The sequence below is a fragment of the Eretmochelys imbricata genome, chromosome 2, assembly GCF_965152235.1.
Source record: "Eretmochelys imbricata isolate rEreImb1 chromosome 2, rEreImb1.hap1, whole genome shotgun sequence".
Taxonomy (NCBI): Eukaryota; Metazoa; Chordata; order Testudines; family Cheloniidae; genus Eretmochelys; species Eretmochelys imbricata.
The window spans coordinates 190259619-190275438 of record NC_135573.1 but is presented as its reverse complement, the minus strand read 5'-3'; the positions used below and the strand labels follow the sequence as shown (position 1 = coordinate 190275438).

At 41.5% G+C, this 15820-nt stretch overlaps 1 protein-coding gene and 1 pseudogene across 4 annotated transcripts in view; both read left to right on the top strand.

Moving 5' to 3' along the window:
- Positions 1-15820, top strand: part of TMEM108 (transmembrane protein 108) — a 393284-nt gene that overhangs the window by 137184 nt on the left and 240280 nt on the right. For all 3 annotated transcript variants that reach the window (XM_077811158.1, XM_077811157.1, XM_077811156.1), the window contains exon 4: positions 6169-6276. The gene's annotated coding sequence lies outside the window, so the exon portion shown is untranslated. The remainder of the gene's footprint in view (positions 1-6168; positions 6277-15820) is intronic.
- LOC144260609 (uncharacterized) lies at positions 7365-9543 on the top strand (annotated as a pseudogene). The gene is made up of 2 exons (XR_013345039.1): positions 7365-8094; positions 9082-9543. The product of XR_013345039.1 is annotated as an uncharacterized LOC144260609 (transcript).

Below are 15820 nucleotides of genomic sequence, written 5' to 3'. Positions count from 1 at the left end.
TAAACCTCAGTCACTTGGTATTTCACTGGCCTTATGCTGTCAATGGAGCTCTCCCAGAGAGTGTCACTTAGTGGCTTCACAGTCAGATTTGTGACATTATCTGTGAGGATCTTCCAGCCAACAGTTGATGCTCTAAACAGGACATACATCCTTTGCCTTACTCCAAAGAGATATACTGAAGCTAAAGAAGATGATGCTGCATCTGACACAACCAGCTTGAGGTAATGGCAGCCACAAGGCATGAAGAAAGCTCTTGGATTCAGTGCAAGAATCCTTGCCTGGACACCACTGTTTCTTCTCTTCACACTCATGCCATTGTCATAGCTTTGGCTGCAGCAGTCCTGAAGCTTTATTTTATTCTCATTTAAAATGTTCATAAACAATTCTGCTAGGCCTTTTCCAATAGAGTTGTCCATAGACTGGAAACAGATAAAATGTTCCTTTACTTGGATACAGCCGTAGCTTCTTTACGACTTACTCAACATAGGTGCTCACGCGTGACATCGTATTTCCCAAGGAGCTCTTCCAAACCGAGGAAATTACTCTTATGTTCAGTGAAATGGTGGTTCAGGCTCCAGAAGCATATACCGCCACCAAAGCAGTGTGCATTTAAAAGCCCTGAAAAATACTGAGTTTCACAGTTCATCGAAACAGACCCGTTTGCAGTTGTATGTTTTCCAATGCGGTCTTTCATAAATCTTAATCCACCTAAGAAGTTGAGATTCTTTAGGCTCCTGGAAAAGCCATATTAATTGGCTACATTATTATAACAGAAACATAGTTCCAGTCTGGTAAGGACATTATTTTCCCCATTCTCCTCCTACTGATGGTCTGATTGTAGGGTGGAATCTCAGGGGGGGAGGGATAGTTCAGTGGTTTGAGCATTGGCCTGCTAAACCCAGGGTTGTGAGTTCAATCCTTGAGGGGGCCATTTAGGGAACTGGGGCAAAAATTGGGGATTGGTCCTGCTTTGAGCAGGGGGTTGGACTAGATGACCTCCTGAGGTCCCTTCCAAACCTGATATTCTATGATTCTATGGTTGCCATCTCAAATGATTTGACCGCTAGTTTGAGTTTCTTAAAACCTTAGCTTTTGGAGTAGTGGGGTTATGTGACCATGTCAGCTTTCATTAAAAATGTTTTTAGCCCATTTGGTTGTGGAGAAAACCTTGAAAATATGACCTGAATGCCCAGAAGTCAGAAGGCAAATAAAAAAACTCCAACATGTATTTAAAAAAAAAAACAACTCATGTTTTTTAAAATAGTCTCATGATTTTTGAACCTTTGAGGTTGGCAATAATGCAGTCTTTTCAAGAGGAGTTCTGGCACAGAACCAACCCTCTTCAGTGTTTTAGCAAAGGTCAGTACTATTCTCAGTGTGCTGCATTACTGCTTGCAAAAATTCTATTGAAAAACCAGTCTGCAAACAATAAGATGCTACTGTGTGCTAAACTAACTCTACACCGAGTAACTTTGAAGGGAAAGAGCAGTAGTTTAGAAGAATTGACCCCACCCCTCCATTAAATGTTCCTCTCTACCTGTGTTGACATGACAGATGGTGAGTGGAATCCTGGGTAATCTTAGTCCTCACAAGTGAAATCAATTAAGTTTAGAAAAACTATTTATTGCCAAGGAGATTAAAAGGTAATTAGCATTTATAAAGAAATCTGCAGGGGTCTTAGTTATAATGAAGCGATAAGTTTGGGTTTTGGACAGAAGGGAGGTTCCAAATGGGAAGGGAGTTTATATCTTCTCTCTTTTGTTTTGTTTATTAAGATAATATCAAGCTGTATCTTCCAGCTGTCATCATAGCGATCTCTGGAGAGTCTTCTTGGATTTTTATCATGATGCTGACATAGTAGCATCAAAATCAATTTATTAAAACCCAGTTGCAGGATTTAATACTTTGCTAAGAACATTTAGCGCCAGATATGAAAATAATTGACACTCTCTCTATATTTGTATCTAATACATGTCTATAGTTAATCATCCTCTTCCCTGCCCCCACCCCCATCACTTTATTTGTACAATTGAAAAGTTTTTCTAAGTTTTCAAAGCTTGGGCATAATTCATCCTTGGTGTAATTTAATTGATGTCAGGGATGAATTTGGCTCCTTGCATTAGTTAATGCGAGACACAATTCTACCCATTCTGGCAGCACAGCATTTTGAAAAGTTCACATGGTGACAAGAAATTTTTTCTCCTTGTTTAAACTGTGAATATTGTTTTAAGCAAAAAAACCTGGAACAAATGTTTTCAATCAAAATAGTTGCCAAAGTGTACAGAAACAAAATTTGTTTATGGTGTGGTATACTTGACTCCCATACTTCTGGTGTCACAACTGCTGTCACTTCAGCAAGATGACTGCTGCCAGTGGGAAGTCTCAAATGACCATATCAGTTCAGCTAGAACTACTGTACATTGAACATAGATTTAACTTTGTGAGAAATGCTACTTGCCATATGAGTTTCCTCCAAGTGATTGTACTGAGCAAAACATATACTGCTTTTCTTTTAATTTCAAAAGAACTGTATCACACATTGCGTTTCAAAAGGATCTGGGTGAAATACTTATCTTCAGCACATTGTAGCTTTTGACTAGTTTCTTTCTTACAGGAAATTACTGCATGCAGAACAAAAGTCTCCATGTTTTGAACTCTGATTCATAGTGCTCAGATGCATGAGCTCAGAAGATCACATAGCTTGTGAAATTGGCTACTAGGTATTAGTTACTGGCAAGTTTCAAATGGCTTGTTTTCTGTTCTGCTCCATTCAGTGATTTATACTATACTCAATTATAGTTTCCAAGTGGCTTACAGAATTGCCAAAGGAACAGTCACACAGAAATGATTTGGGGTGTTCTGTCTGTTTTTTGGTTGGTCTTTTTGAATCTCTTTCTTGTCTTCTTCTTGAACAATTGCTCAGAAGTTGGATGTTTTTCTTAAACTTTCGTTTAGGTTTTCTTGAGACATTTACAGCCCATTTTCATGACCTGTTTTCTACAATCAGCTCCTCTTGTGAGCCTTTCATTGCCCTGGTTCTCATCCAAACCACATTCATGGACATTTTCCTGGATCTGACCAGTACCCAAACCAGACCCAAGTTCTGATCTTAAGATACAAATCTGACCTGCTTTGGCTGCTTCTACCTGCTCCGCCATTTATTCTAGGGAGTTTAGGTAAGAATTTCTTGTCTGAGCAAAAATTATAAAGATGGAGATTTTCAAATTTACAGGGCTAAAGATAGACTCCTAAATCTATATTTAGACATCTAAATAAAAATGTTCAGTTTTCAGAGAAGCTGAACATTTGCAGATCCCACAGTAGTCAGTGGGATGGGTGGATGTACAGCATACCTGAAAAGCAGGAGCTTAATGTTAGGCACCCAACTTTGAAATTCTGGCAAATAAGAAAACAAATATCTAGCGCTTGCTATTATAGATTTCAGAGTAACAGCCGTGTTAGTCTGTCTTTGCAAAAAGAAAAGGAGTACTTGTGGACCTTAGAGACTAACCAATTTATTTGAGCATGAGCTTTCGTGAGCTACAGCTCATGCTCAAATAAATTGGTTAGTCTCTAAGGTGCCACAAGTACTCCTTTTCTTTTTGCTATTATAGCGAAATTGCAGTGCTTGATGTTATGAAGGCAATATACCAGAATCCACGTCAAGTTTAGTCCTCTGAGTAGACTGTTAGCAGCATTATTAGCTAGTCAAGTAGCACTACTGCTCTCACTCTGTATCATGGCTCCCATGACTATGGTGACTCTGTTGTAATTACACATTGCTGAAGCTGTAGCCTGTGCGTTTGTCCCAAGGCTCTGTCCATTGTTACTTTTGTCCCATCTCCTTGGGATCCTTCTTTGCTTCACACTAGATTATGACTGTAACATTGACGGCAATTTTCATGACACTGTAAGGAATTATCTATCAATTCAATTTGAGTCTGCAAGAAAAGGAGACGAATAGTGAACAGGAAAAAGCTGTCTGTTTTAAAAAGTGCCTATAATAATAGTAATTCATTGCCAGTGCTTCTCAAAGATGTATTTATAACTGCAAGTATTATAAGCAAAGACATTTTTGCCAAAAAGGATGTTTTAAAGGTATTTCTTTATACCTGTAAGGTATTCTTAACAACTCATTTCCAGGTCTTATTTTTTAGAATGGGGCCATCATATTTTAGTATAATTCATTAAAGAGTTTAATAATCTGTTAGCTCTTGAGTTGTAAGTGAAGCATGTAGGAGAAGAAGGATTAGTACTAAAAAGTTCTGCAGGAGGAAATGATCACAGTTTTTTAGGAGAGGAAGAAAAGGCAGAATACATTGTAATATGTATGGTATTCTTCTTCCTTCTAATACTATACTGATTCATAAAAATCAGGGTAAATTTTCAGAGGACCTCTAAATTCTCAAGCAATCAGTTTGATTGTCCAAACTGTGCAAATGTTGTTGCTGCTGCTATTTATTATTTATATTGCATTATGCCGAGAGCCCCCCATTGAAATTTAGCCCCCAGTGTGCTACATACCATACTAACATATAGCAACAGACAGACCCTGCCCCAAAACAGCTTACAATCTAAGTAGACAAGATAGACTGTGGGAGGAGAACCAAAGGCTTAAGAAGTGAAGTGACTTCTCCAAGGTCATACAGCAGATGGGTGATAGAATAGGAATAGAACTCCAATCTCAGCCAGAATCCCAAGACAGCAGTCTCTCCACTGAACTGCTCTATTTTATGGACTTTGTGCTGCTCCACTGAAGTTTGCAGAGTCACATTGACTTCAGCGGGTTTTAGATCAGGTTTGCATATATGGGTTCCGGTATACACGAATGAATTCATCCACAATTAGAGGCTTGATATCCCTTGAACTTATTTATAAAGTACTTCATTCCTTCATTCATCTTCCTGGATAACTATTATCCATTTCATAAAGTCAATTTTTTATCCGGTGTGTAAAGCAGTTCTATCTGAGTCGCCTGTTCATTCCAAAGCTTTCATATATTTTGGTTCGGCAACTTATTTCATTTTTTACTACTTTGTAGAGGGAATAATGTATATCATACGTTTATGAATCCTTTGATAATTTTGAAAACTTTCAGTAGGTTACCTCAAAGGGTCTGTTCTTCCACTGAGGAAGAAATCCGAATCATTTTAACCTACCTTTATAATCATCTGCATTATAGTGATTCTAAGGAGTCAGGCTCACCAACTTCTGTTCTTCAGAGATAGTCATATCATCCTTTTACATTATATATCTCTGAAGAGATTGAATATTAGTTTTGATTTGCTTAAAAAGCATATTTTAACTTATAAATAACTAATGCTGGATGGTTTAAAAACAAGAGCATAAAACTGGTTAAGCTCAGGCATGTTCTACAAGGACACCCAAATAATTTCTATGAAATATGGTTTTCATATGTGGTTTACACTAGAATAATGTGTTCTTAGCTGCTAAGATGTCCCACGGATTACACTAAACAACTATATAAGAACAGGCTTTTCCAGAGAAAAATTCTGAGAAGTCTTTTATCATGTTTGATGGACACTCAGACAAACTGGTTCTATCTGTTTGTGGAGCATAGAGGTGTTCATTAACTTTGGTCAACAGTCTTACAACATAGAGTGATAGTTCTCATTCACATATGGCTGCCTCAAGAAGAGTAAGTACAATGGTACTCTCCCTGTCTCTGCTCATATCCCATTTAGGTCCTTAGCAGTATTTGAACCTACAATATTCACCTCTAAAAGCATGCCACCTCTCCTTCTTGAGCTAAAGAAACACTTCCATTACCTATAGCTACAGTAAACATTTATCCTCCTTTATGGATTATCTGCTGTAATGAGACACAAACACACACCGTGTACTTAAATGTGTGGGTACCTGTGTAACCTCCGCATCAGCAGTTCTACAGAAGCTTTCAAACAGCTCTGTTAAAAAAGAGCTTTTGCCAATCAACAAGAAGGATTTTTACTGACAGGTTAATAATCAGGTTGATTAATCTGAACATTTAATACTTAGCAAGATAAACTTTTCTTCAACCATTCAAAGGTTGTTTTCTCTTAATTTAGGTTCAGCATTTTTTTTCTTCTACTGTAGCCAACATTGGTTCTGTATCAGGTTCACATATCAGCAGTGGTCCTGAATTAATCTGTTACTTGCCTCCAACAGGATTCATTGCCAGCTAACGTGTAATAACTGCTGAGTCTGCATAACCAAGATGCTTAACGAGGAAATTTTTAAAAAGAGTGTGGAAGGCTGAATTGTCTCAAAGAGGAGGTATTTGATCACATTGATTGCTTATTGAAATTATTGCTGACAAAGTAGAGTTTGACATTAATGGGCACTTTTTCAGTGGGCTTCCTTAATTGTGCACTTAAAATGTCCAGTTTGCATGTGCAGACCCCACATTTCCACATACTAGAGTATGAATCCAATCCTGTCCCCTCTTCTGTGGCTGTGGAGGGCACTGTCTGTGGTAGAAATGATGCACTTCTGTTACCCAAGGGATGGGGTGGTGCAGCTTGCGGTATGTGGGTGCACCCCCTTTCCCCCCCCCAATATCATTGGGCCCTGGCTTCTCCTTTTTGGGCTCCTTTTGCCAAACATGGAGTAGGAAGAAGCTGATGGGTCGTCAACACAAATCCACTGGCCATTAGCATGTGCTCATGTAGGGGTCACAGCCAGCCCGAAGGCTACTGCTGCGACTCCACAGCCTGTTACAGAAGATAGGATTATGCAGGTTGTGTGCTTATAGACAAATGCATTCACAAACTGATGGCTATAATTGAGGAAGCTGATGGAAAATTTGTCCTAAAATCCATTTGTTCATCTTACAGGAGAAGCAGAGTTTAACAATTCATGTCTGGCTCTGGGTTCATTGCATCTGTTCATTTAATGAGATTAGTTAGCTAATTAGACTAATTCTTTTGTGTTTGTATGGCACTTTGAAGATGTAGAACATTGTAAGTGTTGTTATTAACAGTGTTCTGTGACCTGGACTGAGCAGTTCATTTTGATATTAATATCAGATAAGATCAGGACAATATTTTGCAAAAGAAGAAAAGACAATGGAGGATTATAAACAATGGTGCAGCAGTTGGTGCTCTTCCATGAGTCAAGGGATATCTCACTGAGTAATCCATAGTTTCAATGCTGGTAATATTTTATCTTCAGCAGCTCATTCTGAAGTTGGATGGAATACTACAAAGTTTGCAAACACTAAGGCCTGGTCTACACTATGAGTTTATGTCGGATTTAGCAGCATTAAATCCAAATTAACCCTGCACCCGTCCACACAACAAAGCCATTTTTTCGACATAAAGGGCTCTTAAAACCGATTTCTGTACTCCTCCCCAACGAGGGGATTAGCGCTGAAATCGACATCGCCGTTTCGAATTAGGGTTAGTGTGGATGCAATTCAAAGGTATTGGCCTCCGGGAGCTAACCCACCGTGCACCATTGTGACCGCTCTGGACAGCACTCTGAACTCGGATGCACTGGCCAGGGGTACAGGAAAAGCCCCGGGAACTTTTGAATCTCATTTCCTGTTTGGCCAGGCGAGCTCATCAGCACAGGTCACCATGCAGTCCCAGAATCGAAAAAGAGCTCCAGCATGGACCGAACGGGAGGTACTGGATCTGATCGCTGTATGGGGAGGGGAATCCGTGCTATCAGAACTACGGTCCAAAAGAAAAAATGCCAAAACTTTTCAAACAATCTCAGAGGTCATGAGGGACAGAGGCTACATCAGGGACACATCACAGTGCCGAGTGAAACTTAAGGAGCTCAGACAAGCGTACCAGAAAACCAAAGAATCAAACGGACGCTCCAGGACAGAGCCCCAGATATGCCGCTTCTATGCTGAGCTGCATGCAATTCTAGGGGGGGCCACCACCACTACCCCACTCCTGTCTGTGGACTCCGATGATGGGGTACTCTCCGCCATGGCTGAGGATTTTGCAGATGGGGAAGATGAGGTGGAGGATGAGCTTGGGGAGAGCACACAGCACACTGTTCTCCCCGACAGCCAGGATCTTTTTCTCACCCTGACTGAAATACCCTCCCAACCCAACGAAGCCGGAGAAGGGACCTCTGGTGAGTGTACCTTTTAAAATATAATACATGTTATAAAAGCAAGCATTTTTTAATGATTAAGTAGCCCTGAGGACTTGGGATACATTCATGGCCAGTACTGCTACTGGAAAAGTCTGTTAACATGTCTGGGGATGGAGCAGAAATCCTCCAGTGGCATCTCCATGAAGCTCACCTGGAGGTACTCTAAAAGCCTTTGCAGAAGGTTTCTGGGGAGAGCAGCCTTATTCCATCCTCCATGGTAGGACACTTTACCACGCCATGCTAGTAGCAAGTAATCTGGTATCATTGCATGACAAAGCCTGGCAGCATATGGTCCCGGTGTTTGCTGGCATTCAAGCAACATCCATTCTTTATCTTTCTGTGTTATCCTCAGGAGAGTGATATCGTTCGTGGTAATCTGGTTGAAATAGGGGAATTTAATTAAGGGGACATTTAGAGGTGGCCGTTCCTACTGGGCTGTTTGCCTGTGGCTGAAAAGAAATCCTCCCCGCAGTTAGCCACGCGGTGGGGGGGGGAGGGGCTTTGGCACTGAGCTGTTTGCGTTTGACTAGCAGGGATCTTCCCTGATACCAGCCAGGTGGTGGGGGGAGGGGAAAAGCGATCATCCCAGAGAATTGGATGTGGGGGACGGAGTTAGTTTGGTTTCTGCTACTGCACGTTAACAGGAAAACTGCAGCACTAACTGGCCAACTCAACGGGCTTTGCTTGGTATGGGAAAGGAGGGGGCTGCTGTTATGAAGGTTGCAGAAGCCGAAAGACTATGGCTTACCCTGGCCGCCGGCAAGCCGAATTCTGTTGCCCGGCCCTGCGTGTGTGTGATCTCTGACACCAAAGCCACAGGCACTCAATATAAGATGCAAAATGCGACCTTGTACCGAAATCACATGTGCTATGTAATGTGAATAGTGTTGTTCACCGTGAAAGAGTACAGCCATTGTTCTGTAAAATGTATCTTTTTAAATACTTCTCTCTCTTTTTTTCCTCTAGTAGCTGCAAATGTTTCAAGCCTCCCTCCTCCATCCCAAAAGCTATCTCAGATAAGGCAGCAAAAAAAACGCACGTGCAATGACATGTTCTCTGAGCTCATGCAGTCCGGCACTGGCAGAGCTGTGTGGAGGGACACAATAGCAGAGTACAGGAGAGTGGCCGATGAACATGAGGAGAGATGGCGGCAGGAAGATCAGAGGAGGCAGAGGCAATGTTGGGGCTACTGCGGGATCAAACGGACATGCTCCGGCATCTGGTGGAGGTTCATGAACGGCAGCAGTATCACAGACTGCCGCTCCAACCTCTGCTTAACCGCCCTCCCTCCTCCCCAAGTTCCATAGCCTCCTCACCCAGACGCCCAAGAACGAGGGGGAGGGGAGGCTTGAACAGCCCAAGCAACAGAAGGCTGGCATTCAACAAGTTTTAAAGTGGCCTTTTCCTTCTCTCCTACCTCCTCCTACATCCCACCTGGGCTACCTTGTGAGTTATCTCCCTATTTTTATAATCAATTAATAAAGAATACATGTTTTTTAATGATAGCGTCTTTATTTCCTTTGCAAGCAAGCTGTGATAGAAGGGGGGAGGGTGGGTGGCTTACAGGGAATTTAGAGGCAACCAAGGGGGTGGGTTTTCATCAAGGAGAAACAAACAGAAGTGTCACAGAGTACCCTGGCCAGTCATGAAACTGGTTTTCAAAGCTTCTCTGATGTGCAATGCTTCCTGCTGTGCTCTTCTAACTGCCCTGGCGTCTGGCTGCGCGTATTCAGCAGCCATGAGATTTGCATCAACATCCCACCCCGCCATAAACGTCTCCCCCTTAGTCTCACAGAGATTGTGGAGCACACAGCAAGCAGCAATAACAATGGGAATATTGGTTTCGCTGGGGTCTGAGCGAGTCAGTAAACTGCGCCAGCAATGCTTTAAATGTCCAAATGCACATTCTACCACCATTCTGCACTTGCTCAGCCTATAGTTGAACAGCTCCTTACTACTGTCCAGGGTGCCTGTGTACGGCTTCATGAGCCAGGGCATTAAGGGGTAGGCTGGGTCCCCAAGGATAACTATAGGCATTTCAACATCCCCAACAGTTATTTTCTGATCTGGGAAGTAAATCTCTTCCTGCAGCCATTTAAACAGACCAGAGTTCCTGAAGATGTGAGTGTCATGAACCTTTCCCGGCCATCCCATGTTGATGTTGGTGAAACGCCCCTTGTGATCCACCAGTGCTTGCAGCACCATTGAAAAGTACCCCTTGCGGTTTATGTACTGGCTTCCCTGGTGGTCCAGTCCCAAGATAGGGATATGGGTTCCGTCTATAGCCCCACCACAGTTAGGGAATCCCATTGCAGCAAAGCCATCTAGTATGACCTGCACATTTCCCAGAGTCACTACCTTTGATAGCAGCAGTTCAATGATTTTGTTGGCTACTTGTATCACAGCAGCCCCCACAGTAGATTTGCTCACTCCAAATTGATTACTGACTGACCGGTAGCTGTCTGGCATTGCAAGCTTCCACAGGGCTATTGCCACTCACTTGTGAACTGTGAGGGCTGCTCTCATCTTGATATTCTTGCACTTCGGGCAGGGGAAAGCAAGTCACAAAGTTCCATGAAAGTGCCCTTATGCATGCGAAAGTTTCAGAGCCACTGGGAATCATCCCAGACCTGCAACACCATGCAGTCCCACTAGTCTGTTCTTGTTTCCCAGGCCCAGAATCAGCGTTCCATGGCATGAGCCTGCCCCATTAACACCATGATCTACAAATTGCGGAGGAATGTGGTATTAGAGAAAAGTGTGTTCATGTCCTCATCACTGCACTTCCGTCGCCTCCTCGCCTGGTTTTTCAGGTGCTGGTTCTGCATAAACTGCACGATAATGTGCAAGGTGTTTAGAATGGTCATAACTGCTTCGGTGAGCTGAACAGGGCTCCATGCTTGTTGTGCTATGGCGTCTGCTCCTGCTCGGGCAATCCAGGGAAAAGGGCGTGAAATGATTATTTGCTGTTGCTCTGACGGAGGGAGGGGAGACCGACAGCATGGCTTACAGGGTTGGCTTACAGGGAATTAAAATCAACAAAGGGGGTGGCTTTGCAAGAAACAGAATGGCCCCCTCAAGGATAGAACTCAACACCTCAAGGATAGAACTCAAAACTGGGTTTAGTAGACCATTAATTTCACGGAAGGAGGGAAGAAGGGAGGAGAAAGTGAATACAAAACAAATCTGGTCTATTTCTTGTTTTGATACACTTCATCTATCTTTATACATCTTGCTATTAGCAGACTGTTCAGTACAACTGCTAGCCATCATCATCTCCTGGGTGCTCGGCAGAAGACGGTGCAGTATGACTGCTGGCCATCGTCTTCTCCTGGCTGCTCATTAAAAGACAGTGCACTAGGACTACCAGTAGGACTGAATCGCCATGAGACAAAACTTAAAAGGGTAATGACCTGGCTGAGTCACTCCCATGTTTGCCCAGGCGCCCTGACCTCATCGAGGTCGGTTAAAAGAGCACCCTGGACTACGTCAATGATGGCTACCAGTCATACTGCACTGTCTGCTGCCAAAAGGCAATAAGCTGCTGCTGTGTAGCAATGCAGTACCACGTCTACCAGCACCCAGGAGACATACAGCGATGGTTAGCTGAGCGGGCTCCATGCTTGCCGTGGTATGGCGTCTGCATGGGTAACCCAGGAAAAAAGGCGCGAAATGATTGTCTGCCATTGCTTTCATGGAGGGAGGGAGGGAGAGAAGGGGGGCCTGATGATATGTACCCAGAACCACCCGTGACAATGTTTTAGCCCCATCAGGCATTTGGATTTCTACCCAGAATTCAAATGGGTGGCGGAGACTGCAGGAACTGTGGGATAGCTACCCACAGTACAATGCTCCGGAAGTCGATGGTTGCCTCAGTACTGTGGACGCACTCCACCGACTGCATGCACTTAAAGCATTTGTGTGGGGACACACACAATCGACTGTATAAAAACGCTTTCTACAAAACCTACTTCTATAAATTTGACCTAATTTCGTAGAACAGACAAGGCCTAAGTGAGCTTCAGGCTCATTGACTTATTGCTATGAACTTTCAAATGTGTTTGAAGCACATTGTGTTACTTTACAAGTTTGATCCTGGGTTTCTTGCACACTTCTTACTCTCAGTGAAGAAAAAAATGAATAGGCTAATGTAATAGAATTTGGAGGAGTGACATACAACAGCTACATTTGGTTCGAATATCTGTATAGTAATGGAAAGTCAATGGCAGTTTTAGGTGACAAAAAAGGAAGCATTTGTGCCCTACATCAGTGAATATGGAAAAATGTGAGAGGAAAAGTATATGTGAGAATGATGGGGGAAGAGGGGCAAAGAAAGCGAATTGTTTGCAAGCTGCACGGCACAGGATGAGATACTGGATTGGGAATCTGGGGACCTGGGCTGTATTCCTGGCACTGTGATTCAACTGCTCTGCTTACCTTGGATAAGTCTAATCAACCACTCTGAAAATGTTTTCTCATCTGTAAAATGGAGATAATGATACTTCCATTCATTAGTACAGTGCTTTGAGATTCTTCACTGAGAACTGCTCTAACACAGGTAAATATTATGCTAGATCAGGAATGATAGAGCTGTGACAGATTTCTTCTGATGGTCTCTTCCTGCCCTTGTTCAAGATTTACAAGACTTACAGCGGAAGATCAATAGCTGAGATAAGTAAGACCCACAAAATGTTGACTTAATTGTTAAAGGAGCCACAGAAAGCCTCTGCAGCAACCAAATTGTGCTAGAGCAGAATGTTATCTTATTTTAATACTGTTTATTTACAGCACTTACTTTCATTATATATTTAACCTTTTTAAAGTGGCCCTCTAAATTCAGGACTTCCCATTTCAGTACAATTATTGTTAATCCAATATAGCTCTTGTAAATCCTGTCTGTAATCACTGTAATACCCTGTCCCTGTTATTGCAACAGTACGTCCTCATTTATATTCAGTGACTGTGCTTCACTAACAGCTACTTTGCTCTGCTCTGTGTCCCACTGAAAAGACTCTGGCTCCTGTTTGGACTCTTTATACATTCTCGCAGCCAGAGATTCTTTACCAGCCTGATACCAGTGACCTCACATTGGTCACTCAAAAGTGCCAAGTGTCTATTACTTGTGAGGCTAGTCCAAACAAATGAATGGGGTGAGACTTCTGCTTCTCCCTATTGTGTCTGACCTGAACAAGCTGGAAGCTATATAAAACATCCCTTGGGATTTGGAAAGCAGAAGTAGGCACTGCAAAGAACATTTAGGGGATTGGCTGGTGCTGTCATGTGACCGATGCTAGGCAACATGTGCTATTGGCCTTCTTGGTTGCAGACAGATCAGAAGGAACATCAGTTTGTGTGTGTATGTGCAAATGAGGCTGTGCTTTCTCCACAGCAGTCTGGGGGAGCTTTAGCACTTCTATTGAGGTAAGCAATAATGATGTCTCTTTATTCTAATAAATTAGCTGCTGGGAATGGATGCAGCAGGATTTTCTGCTGTACAAGCACAGAGTAAAATAGAAAAAGGGCTCCACTCTTAAAATCTGTATTTTGATTTCTTTTGATGTTTTTTAAATTCTAAATTAAATATGATCCAAGGTGATAAATACTCAAATATGCCTAGCAATTTTCTTTGGTAATTCAAAATCACTGTATTCTATTTTAAATGTTTTACATCTTGAGAATATTAAATTATATATTAGCAAGCAGTTGCACAGACAGGCATGCATTGGAAATAGTGCATAGATAAATTTCTGTCTTTATGAAGGGGTGGAGAGGGAGAGGAAGGTGGATATTAATACCTATCTTTGCATGAAAAGCATCAGGTCATTTTTACAAAGCAGACTGTTTAAAACAAAACCTGTAAAATGCCTGCCAAGACCAGTCATTGATACGTGTTTTGAGATGCATGTTGGCAATATTAAAGCAAAGGCGCAAGACAGATGCTCAATATCCTAATGGATTTGGAATCTATGGCTTGTATATTGTATTTAAAGTAGAACAGTGAATGAAAGACAGCAGCCTGTTTAAACAGATCTTGAACTGTAGCCAATTAAAAAAGCCCATTGTAGTCCTGTGGTAGGCATACATCTTAGCCAACTGCTTCACAAGAAATAGATTTTATGTATTTCCTCCAAAACTATAGGGTGGAGTGTATAACTGTCTATGGAAAATATTTTAATAATACACTGAAAGTGAAGTTTATACCAAAGATAATTAAAGCCATTGTTGAAAAGAATTAAAGCTGCTAAGGATTAAACTGACTGCACCACAAAAAATGAAAAGGAACTGGACTGTACTATGAATAAATGGCTCTGCAGCAAAACTACAGAATCTATAATCAAACTGAGAAAATCCTCCTTCTGTAAGTGCAGAGAGCATTCATGCATTCAGGCTACATGGATGTAGTAGGTTGTCCAGAGAAGCTGCTGTGAAAGAGAAGTTAATGTCAAAACTAAGCAGGATCAGTCTTTTAAAATCTCATAGCTCTCCCAGGAAGTAAATCAGGAGTGAGAATGTGCTTTTGATGAATAATACTGTCATCTTGCAGCTGCTGCTACATTTTTTTAATTCAAAAGACCAGATTAAGCAGGAAAGTTCAAAAGAACAAAAAAAAAAAAACCCTTCACAAAAAATCCAAACCCACTAATATATAACATGCCTCTGCAGTGTTAATTCTGGGGACCAAATGCTGTTGCACAAAACTAAAGAAGCTCTGACTGTTTTCCATATGCAGAACCATTTAACCAGGAGCAGTTAAATTTCACGACTTTACCTATATAAGAAAAAGCAATACTTCTGCTAACTTGATCTAAAAGTAGTCTATTTGCTCAACTTTAACACAGAACGGTCAGAATTAAAACTAGGCATGCAAACATTGAGAATGTTTTCTACTATGCTGTACTCCCCTAGTGAACTATTCTGATCTGCTTTGTTTGTAAAGCTATTGACTAGTATAGCTTCCTATCATAAAATTATTTTTGATACCATACTTAGCTTATCGCCAGTATAAATTTAATGCTGGCTGTTCTAATTTTCAGGGATTTTGTACCATACTTGCAGTTTGTGAGTGCTAACAATTCCTTAGAAATCCATTTGCTATTTTTCAAGGTTGAAAAACTGGGAAAATACCTATAGTCCAGTTAAAAAGGATGGAATTTGTAAACTGATGTTATCTGTATTTGTTCCAGATATGGAATAGGTTGAACTTTTACTCTTCTCAGAGGTGTGATTTTTTTAAAAAAAAAGATAGAACAGGAGATATAAACAATGATAATTGCTTGATGCAAAATACCAATATGTCTTGAGCATATTAATAATGTAAAAATAAAGATCTTATGTTATCTAATATACAAATAAAAATTGACATGCGAATATTATACAAAAATAGCAGAGAAATACTTACACTAAAGATGTATTTGTTTACAGACTTTTTTGACACCCAGTGCTTTACAAAGTTTGAAAATACTAGGGAGGCAGTAATACTAAATGGCTCTGGTGTAGCATCTGCACTGCTACCTTCCCCTGGAGGCTTTGTAATGGGAGGCTGTACAGGGTGTATTAGGCCTAGAGGCCCCCTGCAGGAGGCCTTGTGATCCTACCACACCCTTTCCCAGAAAGGAGCAGTAGAGAAGTCCTCTAGGCTGCCTAGAGTGGCTGCTGGGGAAGCAGCCAATGAGAGAGTTTCATTGAGCAACCAATTTGGGCCAGG